This window comes from Cupressus sempervirens, chromosome 1 (assembly GCF_028749045.1).
Source record: "Cupressus sempervirens isolate cs-2001-9-10 chromosome 1, ASM2874904v1, whole genome shotgun sequence".
NCBI lineage: Eukaryota > Viridiplantae > Streptophyta > Pinopsida > Cupressales > Cupressaceae > Cupressus > Cupressus sempervirens.
This window is the reverse complement of record NC_143118.1, coordinates 138,630,322-138,642,793: the sequence shown is the minus strand read 5'-3', so window position 1 is coordinate 138,642,793 and position 12,472 is coordinate 138,630,322. Positions and strand designations below refer to the sequence as shown.

The 12,472-nt window shown below is 38.3% G+C and overlaps 1 pseudogene across 1 annotated transcript; it reads left to right on the top strand.

The window, feature by feature from the left end:
* Positions 1 to 729: 729 nt before the first annotated feature.
* Positions 730 to 2,847, top strand: LOC149576565 (nucleotide pyrophosphatase/phosphodiesterase 1 pseudogene; annotated as a pseudogene). Its single transcript, XR_016361789.1, has one exon. The product of XR_016361789.1 is annotated as a nucleotide pyrophosphatase/phosphodiesterase 1 pseudogene (transcript).
* The last annotated feature ends 9,625 nt before the right edge of the window (positions 2,848 to 12,472 follow it).

Genomic DNA, 12,472 nt, shown 5'->3' with positions numbered 1-12,472 from the left:
AACCCTAAATCTAACCTTAACAATAACATTAATTAAATAGTAATCTTAACCCTAACTTGAATTGAGACCTATTACTAACATGTTGCATTGGTTCTTGTACTTGAAAAAATTATCATAATGTCAAGTGAAGTTTCTCATGGAATTTCATAGGTTATGTGTTAATGTACATTTCCCTATAGCCCCCTATACTCAAATTGCTAAAAAAATATTTTCTTGAGCCAAAACAAGTTATAAATGTGATAAATGCGAAGTTTTAAAAGAGCCTCTAATTTATTAGATTCTTAATGATTTATGGTCTTGATGCCTTTGGCTTGCCTCGAGCTCGATTCAACATTTCAAATTATTTAAACTGGGCGGATCAAAATTTGTGGTAGGTTAAAGAGAGCCTCCAAAAGACGTATTTTTAATCAATTCATTAAGGGCCCATGTGGCGAGCAGAATACAAGCGGAATAGGCATATGCAAATTTGTATTTTTAATCAATTCATTAAGGGCCCATTTTCTATTCTAGAATACATATTCCTATTCCCCTATTCCTATTCTGCTTGCCAAACATGACCTTACCTCTCTCGAAAAGAGGTTAAGAAAAGCTCTCCAAAAGTGACCCGTGACGATTTGGTGGGAGTTCCTATATCATTAAAAAGTATGAACCCTCCATAAAATAATAATAATAATAAAAATAAAAATTTCACGTTATCACCCAAGACGAAACATTGGTACGAGTATTTTATGTAGATGACACTTACTCCATTTCGGTTCTCTAATCTGCGGTTACCGACAACTGTAATGCTTTTTAATTAATAATCGTCAACATCAATTACCATTCATGGACAGAAATCTGTACCAGCCATCGGAGCTTTGCTTGCATTCCAATTCTCTCAACGTTATTTCAGGTCTGATTTCCATGTCTCAAGGTTTTTCAACATTATTCTGTTGGCATTGCCGAGGACTTGTCCCTGCCAATTTAGTTCAGAAGAAGTTATCATATACCCATCGTTCCAGACCGAACTGAATACAGAAAGATCGCTTGGAGAAATCCCAGAAGAGAAGGAAAACAATGGCTTCTGTTTCTCTATCGGCTTTGGGATCTTCAAAACCCCCTGCCCCAGAGCCATCTGATCAGTCAACGGCTCTTCTAACAGAGACAACGGACAATCTCCTGGACAGATTTGAGCCCACAAAAAATAGCCACTCTCACTCAATGATAGTTATGCTAGCAATTACATGCCTCAGTGCAGCTTCCGCCATTGCATTTGGCTTTCTTTTCTTCACATCTAGGGTTTCGACCTCGCGACCTGCAGGTCCAATTCTCGAGTTCGCTCGCCCACGAACAAAGCTGGAGCATCCTGTGGTGATCCTGGTTTCTTCCGACGGATTTCGGTTTGGGTATCAGTACAAAACTCAGACACCCAACATCGACAGGCTCATCGCCAACGGCACCATGGCAGAATACGGTATGATCTCTGTTTTCCCAACCCTTACATTTCCAAACCATTATGCAATTGCAACGGGGCTTTATCCTGCTTGGCATGGAATCATCAATAATCATTTTAGGGACCCCGATACTAATGACACTTTTCACATGCAAAACCATGACCCTAAATGGTGGCTTGGAGAGCCCATCTGGGAGACTGTAACGAAAAATGGGCTGCCGGCTGCTACATATTTTTGGCCAGGGTCTGAAGTCATCAAAAACCCATGGAATTGCCCAAAAACCTTTTGCCAACAGTATAATGGTTCTGTTCCATTCGAGGAAAGAGTGGACACCGTGCTGGGTTATTTTGATCTAGATGCTTCAGAGATGCCTAGATTCATGACCCTTTATTTTGAAGATCCTGATCATCAGGGTCACAAGGTTGGACCTGATGATCCCCAGATTACTGAGGCTGTTTCTCGGATTGATTCGATGATGGGTAGACTCATGAATGGGCTTGAAAAAAGAGGGGTTTTGGAGGATGTGACAATTATCATGGTTGGTGATCATGGCATGGTGGGTACCTGTGATAAGAAGCTTATCTTTTTGGAGGATTTGAGTCCTTGGATCGATATTTCCCATGATTGGGTGCAGAGTTATACTCCTCTGCTTTCCATTAGACCTCCCCCATGGCTGTCTGCTTCCCAAGTGGTTGCGAAAATGCGAGAAGGCTTAAAATCTGGCAAGGTGAATAATGGCGAGCATCTGCAGGTCTTTCTGAAAGAGGATTTACCAGATCGGCTTCACTATTCGAGTAGCGAGAGGATCCCTCCTATAATTGGGATGCTTTCAGAAGGGTTCAAGGTTGAACAAAAGAGTTCTAAGCGTCAAGAATGTGGGGGAGCGCATGGCTATGATAACGCCTTTTTTTCTATGAGGACAATTTTCTTCGGCCACGGTCCTCGTTTTGCAAGAGGGCGCAAGGTGCCATCTTTTGAGAATGTTCAGATATATAATTTAATCACTTCCATTCTGAACATTCCTGGAGCACCTAACAATGGCACCCCTTCTTTTCCAGAGTCTGTTCTCCTGCCTGCTCATTGATTTATATATATTAAATATGAAATCTTAGCCTGGATCTTTGTTGTAACACAAGCGGATCATGTAGCATAGGTTGGGCAAATTATTCTTAATAATTGCTGGGATTCAGAGGCAATTTCATTATTGAAATTAATGAAACTGCCTCTGTTGAATTTTCTCAAACAAATTAGCTTCGAAGGAGTATAATCATAGACGCCAGGTATTCTAAAGAGTCTGGCATTAACATGTGTAAGTAAAGAAGGATTGTTTTCTCTTGGCAAAGATCATGGCAGCACTTCTAGGATCTGATGTTTCAAAACATTTGGGAAATATTTATTGCCTATTTTCTGTATAGTTACTTTTTCAAAATGTACTTTAGTATTGGAGCTGCCTTATGTGCGTTTTCTGTATTTATTGTTGTTCTTGACTTGGCAAGTATCAAGTCAACCTTTAGGTATCTCATTGTTTCCCTAATTCAGGCACATGAGCATATCCATAGAACACTGTATTGGATCCATGCGTAGGTAATTCAATTTTATGTTTTAAGGAAACTAGATGGTTAAAATCCCGTTACCACAAGCAATTTTTGTGGGAAATTGATTGCAGATTGTTAAGATTGATTTGTGATACTTAAATGGTATAATAAATGAAAATGTTTTTTTTCATTGTGCCATGTGATTATTGTGTTTGGTATTTGTCATTGCTTTTTGGATACAGCGTTATAATCTTGGCCTCCTCTGTCTTGTCCTATCTTGTTCTTGATTGATATTTCATCTGCATTGTAATGCATTACCTTGGTTGGTTTTATGTTATTTTTTCTTAAGGCAAAGCCTGTGTAACAGCCGCGGTTAAGTGCTCTTGATTCTAATATTAATATGATGACGCTCCTAAAAGACCAATGCTTGCAGTTTTTCTGTAATGCTATTCAAGAGGACTGATAATTGTCTATAAAATTATTTGATTGGATCCATCGAAATATCATATGAAAGTATCAACCCCAACTAAGTTTATGAATGCTTTCAGTTTTTCTGTCTGACTGCAATTCAAGGGGACTGATAATTGTCTATAAAATTACTTGAATGGATCTATCTGAATATCATACGAAAGTATTCAACTCCTATTAAGCCTTATGAATGCTTGCAGTTTTTCTGTCCGATTGCTACTCAAGTGGACTTATAAGTGTCTACAAAATTACTTGATTGGATCCATCTGAATATCATACGAAGGTACCAAGCTCAAGTCTCATTTTTAGTTCTTCGCAGAATGATCATGTTTTAGCACCTGTTTCAAAAAATTCATTTCTGTAAACTCTCCCTGTATATTAATAATAAAAATGTTCATGCCACTTATTTGTATAGATGATTATGCTCCTGTTTTCTTCAATGTTGAAATTAATTGTTTAAGATCAACACTGCTTGAAATCTGAAGCCTGAAGCCAAATTGTTATTCAAATCTGATAGTTACAAAACAAGAGCTCTTGCGAGCTGTAGTCCCTGCCTTTTTGGAAAGGAGACTGAAGTGTTAATTTTTAGCATTTGTAAAAGACTCATTTTTTTATTAAGCAATGTCTATTTTATCGAAACAACTAATCAGCAAGGTATATAATTTGATTTAGTTAAAGAAGAGATAATAGAAGAGAAAAATGACAGAACAGTAATGTAAGGGAAAAATGACAAGGAGATATTAGTTATAAGATTAAATAATTTAAAAGAGAATGCCTTTATAACAGTAATGGTATCAAGAGATAATAGAAGAGAGACATGTTCCAGTAAAGATAGAGCATTTGAAAGAGAAAGCGGACATGGCAATATATCCAAACAACAAACTGGAAAATTTTAGGCCTGTTTAATATTTTGAACTTTATATTATGCTGTGTTGTGTGACACCGTACAAAATATATACATAAGTTGTACTATATGTAAATGCTGGAAATACGTATATAAATAATGTTTTTTTTGTGTTTGTTAGTCCCTACTGAAAACTCTCTACAAGTCTGATTTTCAACTAGTAGGAAATTTTTTCAAAATCCATATGTTGCCTAGGCTGGTGTCTGTAGAGTGAAATGTCTCTTTTTTGATTTTGTATGATATTTCCAATCTTTAATCAGATCTTTAAGAGAAAACAACTAATATCACAAAGATCCTCCAAATTTCTCAAGAAACCCCAAATCGGGTACGTCAGAAATGGTGCCAAAAGCTTCACAGCTTCACCTATTATTAATAAATCTGAAAATGACCATTTTTACAGATTTTTCAGCAGCATAACAGCTTACAAAATGACATTTCCAGATCTATATAGCCTTTACACAACAACTCACAAATGCAGGACAAAAACTGTGCTCATCGGGCTTCCGAAATTAACACAAAAATGCTCGGAAACACCACAAAAACACTAATAAACTATCTCAGAAGTTTAATCACGTCCCAATACATATATTCAGCTCTATTTTAACAGCTTAAAGTCTGAAATACAGCAGCAACCAAAACTGATATGAAATGCTCAACTAAAAACACCAAACTCATGCAAAAAACACACAAAAAAACTCACAAATCTACACTGTTCAGCACAAAGGCAAACTCTGTATGAGCATGCACATGGAATGGCTTCAAACTCCCGTCCTTAGCCTTCCTGGAAACCTGCAAACTCTCGTTCTTGGGTCTCCTCCACAGGTTTGGCAGCCTCTGAAGAATAACAAAGAATGAGTGAAAATCCAGTTCTCCCCATCCCCCAAAATGCCTCCAAACCCCTTAAAAGAGGGCATAACTGTAACTCACGTCCAAGAGAGGTTAATGAAACATATTTTAATAATAATTTTGATTTATTAGTCCAACGGTTTCCAAAGATTAACCCCCTTTTTTTGAAACTTCACTTTCTTGGGCCTACCTACCTTAGCAAAGATTATTATTTTTTAATTATTTGAAAAGGGGACATGACATAGAGTGAGTTTGATATGCTTCTGGTTTGAATGTTGTGCTGTAAGTCCTCTGGAAGTGGCAAAAAGTGATGTTCAAAATTTTGGCATTGGTTGCTTCTGATTCACATGTTGTCCTTGCAGAAAAAGAATGTGGTAGTTAGAGCTACGGAGTAATTTAATGTGAAATATGTAATGAGATGTACATTTCAAGACAATGTTTTTAGTGTTTGGTTATTTTTATGGGGATGTTACTTTTACCTTGACATGTACTGTTTGAGTTTCCCAAAATTGTTTTCATGATCATATGTTGCCTATGTACCCTGCAATTTGTAAATATGAGTTGGCAGTTTCGTTGAATTTGGTTCAATTTAATTTGATTGTGTGGTGGAAGTAGTAAAGAATTGTCACAAGTGCTTACGCTTAGTGTTTCTCTTGTGATTGATGTGATTGTATGGACCATAGCGAGAGTAAAAGTGCCTTGAATCTCGAAGTTCCGCATCATGTAGACTGCTGTAGACATGATTTTTGTGTACTTGTCAAACTCAATTTTTGTTAGTTCTGAGAAGTGTTGTTGCAAGAGCTTTCCATGTAGACTGCATTCGAGGATGTTCTACATTGGAGGTAGGGTTCGAATTGAAAGGTCGTATATGTTCCATACATAGTTCAGTGAATGTCGGTTGGATTACATGTTGTTGACAGAGACACAATTTGTTCGCAGACTGTGCATAGTGGCCGAAATGGTGAGTTATGGACATTTTTTGCTTGTAATGTTCCTGTGACTTGGAAGTAGCAAGTTTGAGGTAAATTGTAAGTGATTGTAGTGATTTTGTTAGTCATTGAAAACTGAATTTGACCTTTTAGCTATTTTTTGATTTGCTTGCAAATTTGCTTTTGCGAGTTCTTGTAATGATTGTGTAGTGCACTTGTCATTTAGGTGGTCTATGTAGGTGGCTAGGCCTGATCCAATAACTGCTAAACTTCGTGGCCCGGTGTGTGTGACATTTTTTAGTAGTAAGAAGAGTGCTGTTGGTGATGATGTTGATTTGCATATATTTTCAAGGCTTTTGTAGCTATAGTTGTGTGTTTTTGGCACTATGAACTAGAAATAGAAAAGAGTATAGATATTAGGAATTGAAGTACGAAAATTACATAAAAGCATTGTGGTAAATGGTGACATGTACTATTTGTTACTTACAGTAGATGTGTTAGATGGCCATTGCCCATCTTTGATTTGAAGTTGGAATTGTGTGGCATTCTATCCATGTGAAGTGACAAGGACACCAAGACTGCCAATTGAATAGTTGTGTGATTGAATGAGTTGGGAGATTTTGGTATTAGGTGAGAGTCATTGTTGTTTGCAGACAGGAGGTATTTTTTCCACTTTGGTTTTTGACTTGAAATGTATGCAGTAGTCAGCATCTCCTCTTTCATATTGGGAGTTTTGTTTCTTAATTCCAAATTTTTAAATGCAAATGCTTGTTCCAAGAGTGAGCTAATGCAAGTATTTGTCAATCAAGGCATTGGTAATGTTTTATGTTATAGTCAATAGATCGGCTTTGTCTATCAAATCTATGTGTGCAATTGATGATCTCTGTTCATTTTGTGCAGAGTTCTTGGAAGCTAGTCCATATATAGCCCGGATGTCACCTTCAAAGACTGTTGATGATTGTGTGTTGCAGATGTCAAATATGGCACTTGGGGAACTGGCAGTGAGCTTCTGTCTACAGTAAAATTGAATACATTAGCTTCAAATACATTGATTGTGATTAATTTATGTTGGTCCATTGAAGACAAGGAGTATCAAAGTAGTAAGACTACTTGCCTCTTTTGCCTGTTGTCATGGGCAGTTGTTGGAGAGCCTCTTCTCTGCTGTATTTCCATGGTTTGCTTAGATGCAACGACACTGAACATGCAGTCAATATCGGATGATTTAGTGTAATCTATGATATTCATTTTGGTCGCTGATATAACAAACAAATTATGGAGTCATTTGTTACAGCTGCAATTGGACTGCAACTAGAAAATGGCCAATCTAGTATGTATCCAAAATAGTGGCCCTTGTGATTTCAATGTCCACGTCACATATCCGAGTATGGTCGAGGTTGGTTCATGTCTGTGTTGTTGTGTTGTCGGTTGCGACTCTGAGATTGTGCTGTTGCATGATGTCAAAGAGGTGTGATTTTTTTCTTGATGTCTTTAGCTTGTTGACGTTGAAGTCTCCTGCGATTAGTAGTTTTGAATGTTTCAACTTTTTGCAGACTGTTGGTGATGCTTTGTATGAAAGTGAAAAGTTCATTTGTTGGTGCAGTTGGTGTCATATATATGTTTGCAATGCGCAAGCATGTTTGAATGTGAGAAATGTCAATTATGATTGATTTAAGGTGTCTTGTTGCATATGTTTCCATGTTTTCAACTATGTTATTTTTGTTGCAACATGTCAGCGATACATGAATGCCCTACGATGGGTAGAAGACAAATTTCTTCAACAGTGGTAGTTGGTCAATGTGCTTGGTTCTTGTCTATTGGAGACAAAGTATAGTTGTTGTATGTAAATATGATCGTGGTCTATTTCTTGTGCATGCAGTTGTAGGCTCTGAGTATTTAGAGTACATATTGTAATGGTGGCTAATGATGTAGGTGAAAGAGTGTATTGTGCTGGCCATTGTGATGTTGTTTGCAACCGTTGCATTTATAGTTTGACTTTTTGGGAGATTTTGAAATTATTGTGGTGTACTTTGTTCATCAAGTACAATTTTTCTCTCTCTTACACGGGATAGAGCAGTGTAGGAAAGGCAACGTTGATAGACTTCGGTGGGGTCGAAAGCAATAGTGTCCATTATCAGACCTTGTGCTCTGTGAATAGTTCTTGCAGATGGAAGTTGTATAGGGAATTATGGTTGTTTGACTATGTTTGTTAATGTTTGCATTCTTCTTGCAATTTGTGTGAGTGGTGTCCATGTGGGTGGTGTTGTATCTTTGTACATATGTTGCATTTGTTGTCTTCATAGTTTTTTGATGTTAGGATCATTGAACTTGATCCACAAGACGTCTTCTTTGTCATTTGTATGTAGTTGGAATGTGCCATTGACACCATTGACCAGACCATCTCGTGTGTCAAGATTGCTTGCTATAAGCTCAATTAGGATTCCTGACTTGATGAATATAGTTGAGGGTAAGCTTGTCCTTTCTAGTTGATAAGGGTTCTTCTCAAAAGTTCTATCTTTCCAATCAATTGCTTCGAGTTTGTAGAGTGTTGTTGGTAGGAGGTCTAACATTTTTTGGTTGTGGTCATCAACAACAAAGTTGCATTGGAACAAATGTGGCAGTCTTGGATTGTTAGGTATAGGCTTGCGACATGCTCTATTTATGTACCAGATGTCCTCATCTATTTGCTCACAGATTCTTATACGATTGAGAATGAATACCAAGTGTTCATTTTTTTGTCTAACGATAGTTTTCAAGTTATAGTATTTGATATTGTTTGTCCAAAAGGTGTATCCTTTCGGTTTGCATTTCTTGCCACCCTCTACCACCCATCTCTAGTCATCCTGCCTAGAACCACCCCCTTACTTGTTTTTGTTTTGAGGATAGTGATCAAGATCTCTTCATTTTCCATTTGAGAAGATTCCTCCGCCTCGCTAGCTTCACAGATCACAGTAAGGTGTCCTCCATGTTTCACTCATTAGCTACTACGATTTGGGAGTCGACTCTCCTCTCTATCTCTCACTACTCCATTCCCAACACTCCCATATTCGATTGACGAAATACTTGTCCCATGAACCAATGGTTTGATGAGGCCTGTAAAACCTTCCACCACTCCTTATGCTTGGCTTTTGATACTCATTCCCCTGCTTTCACCAATTTATGACTCTCCTACAAACACTTTCTTCGCCATAAGAAGTGATTATTTATTGCTTCACAAGGCAAATCCCTTCGTGACACACTTATTCAATATCCCAAGTTGTCTTGGTGCATCAGGTTCCCCGATGCAACCAACCCCAGTCCACCCTTGACCTTCGTCTCCTTGCCTCTCATGTCTCCACGTTGTATGATATCTCGGGTTAGCTCGCTCCCCTTCCCAACCCACTCCCCCATTGTCACTTATTCTTCACCTCTAGCATTTACAAGGCCATCAAACTTATGAGATGTAGCAGGGCGGCTGATGAGGAGGGTTTTCAGGCTGAGCTCTTCAAGCTCGACACCACGATCCTGGGCCCTGATCACTCTACACTCTTTAGTAGAGTAGTTTGTTTTGGTTTTTCAGACTCCTGGTTGAGACACGTTATTCACCCGATCCATAAGTCAAGGCCGACCTCTGATTCCAGAGATTGTAGGACCATCATGATCGGGCATACATTTGCCAAACTTTATGCTACAAAATTGAATTCTATTTTATCCAATGAGCTCGACAGGAGGAATTGCAAGGCTAAGGATCAAGCAGGATTCAAGGCAAACTACTAGACTATGGATCATATCTTTACACTACAGACTATTATTGAGGAGGCTCGACACCACTCGAAGAAAGTCTACTGCTATTTTGTGGATTTTCGTAAGGCTTTTGATTCCATCCCCAAAGTGGCCCTTTTTCAAAGACTGGGAGATATTGGTATTTTTGAGATCTTATTGACGACTATCATGAGGTTATATGAGACAATGATTGGTAAACTCAGGACCACAGAGGGTCTCCCTGACCCTATCCAAAGCACCATTGGGGTGAAGTAGGGCTGCCCTCTCTCGCCCACCTTGTTCGAGATCTACATTGATGAGCTCAAGGCTTTTCTTAGTGACTCCTAGCTTCCAGGTGATGGTTGTCATCTACACTAGGTATTGATCTCCATCCTTCTCTTTGTTGATGATGTGGTTCTTCTTGCTTCTTTCCCTAAGGGTCTTCAAAGGATTTTGGATAGACTTGCATCTTTTTGTGACATGAGACAGCTGGTTGTGAATCTTGAGAAGACTCGTGTTATGGTCTTCAACGGTTTGAAGACCTCACATCTCCATTTTCACTTTCGGGGTCAAGAAGTTGAGATTACATCATCTTACACATACCTTGGGGTTAAGTTTTCTGGATCTCGTTTAAGCTTGAGATCAACCATTCACTCTCATATCAGTAAAGGGTTGGGTTCCCTTGGCATGCTCGAGAGACAATGCTTGGACACCACTTTCAGGACACATCATCTAAGCTATCTCTCCTAGATTCCTCAATAAGACCTACAATGCTCTATGGTGCGGTGGTTTGGGGTCCTTCCCTTTTAGACTCGGATTGGGCCATGATTGAGCATACCTAGACTCTGCTCCTCCGTTGGATTATCAAATGTCACAGATCTACCCACATAGTATTATTTTGGCTGAGTTTGGAGCTCACCCATTTAGGCTTGCAACTATTTGACCTAATTTGGTTTATCCACCGTCTTTGTGGTTTTGTAGACTCGGTTGAAGGCCAACACCAATACCCTTGCTTAGCCTACTGCTCCTTAGTTGCTATTGCAAACTCCGATCCAACTACTAGAGCCTGATGTTGGTAATTTGTAATCATCTTGTATTGGTCATAACTCGAAAGGCGTCACAGTCGAACATGTTTGTTGATATTATGATGTATTAATAAAGATATCGATGTTTCCCTCTCTCCTTGGTGTTGTTCTTTGTGTGTTTTCTTCCATTGTGTTTACTCAACAAGGTGTTTGGATAGTTAGGTTTGCCTTTGGCCCTAATTTTCCATTCATCCTTATGCTAGGTTCTCCTTGTCCCAATTGATTCAACTTTTGTTGTTGTTGTATTAGGGCATGTGGTCGATGCTCCTACTAATGTTGGTGTTGATGACGTTTCACATATTGTTGTTGTGCCAAAGGTTCTCATTATCTTTTTTGTTGGGGAAAGTGTTATTTCGCCTAGTGTTGGCCTTTCTACTATCTTTGCTTCTTTAGAGCTCGTTAATGCCCCTACCTTGTTGGGGTTGGTAGTTTACTAGACCCGAGCTCTTGGAAAGTTGAGGCTGCCAAGCTTGAAGAAGGATAGATTATGGTCAAAGGAAAATACTCAAAGAATTCCTCTCCTTTTGACATGAGCTTGCAATCCTATAAGAAGGGATCGAAGGGGAAATCTTAGGTTTTTCTAGTTTGTTGTTTTGGTCAGTTAATAGATTTTTTGTGTTTCTTCTTTTTGGGACTACCATTTCTATTTTGGTGGAGCAAGTATGTTTCTTGGCTCCCTCTTTCTTGACTTTGTCCTCGTCTTGATTGAGTCTTGTTTCTTTTTGAAGAGTTTATTGCATATCTTTTGTAGTGGGGTTTCAGATCCCTTTGTTTAAAACCTGCTTTGTTTTGGGTTCTAGGATCCCTCAAATTCTTGTTTTCCTCTAATGAAGAAAAATAAAAATAGCACACATAAATGGAACATAAGACATAATGAATTAACATAGTTCACCCAATCTTGGGCTACGTTCACCAAACAAAGAGTCCAATATTATTATCTAGTAACTTCAACTTATTACAATCTGTAATCTCCCCAATACCCATGCAATAATGGAAATATTCTCTTCAATAAAATCCTAACCCTAAGCCAATATTACATGACTTATGTCGACTTAACAAGTTAACCTAATAAACATATTTGACGAGTCAACCCTAGGAAATGGTTGACGAGTTAACCTTTATTATTATTATTATCTTTGGGGCATTGCCTCAAACCCACACCTTATGAAAAGTGTACAATAATTGCCTAATCAATCAACACTAAAACATGTAAAGGGATAGATGGACTAGTTTGTGGCAAAACATTGAAAAAACAAGGGAGAAAACCTTTGGTGGATCTAAGAAAGACAAATGGGCAAGCTAAAAACCAGACAAAAATTACCATTCTTTGATGTAGGGAAGGGGAAGTTCCTTTCCAATGAGCGATGACTACGTGGAATGTTAGGGGCTTAGGATGCTCCTAACAAACAACACTTATTAAAGCACAATTTGAATAGATGGAATCATACATCATTCATATCCAACAAACCAAATTAAATAATGATGAAATAGATAAACTAAAAAAGAGATTAGGAATATGGAAATCAAAGATTAT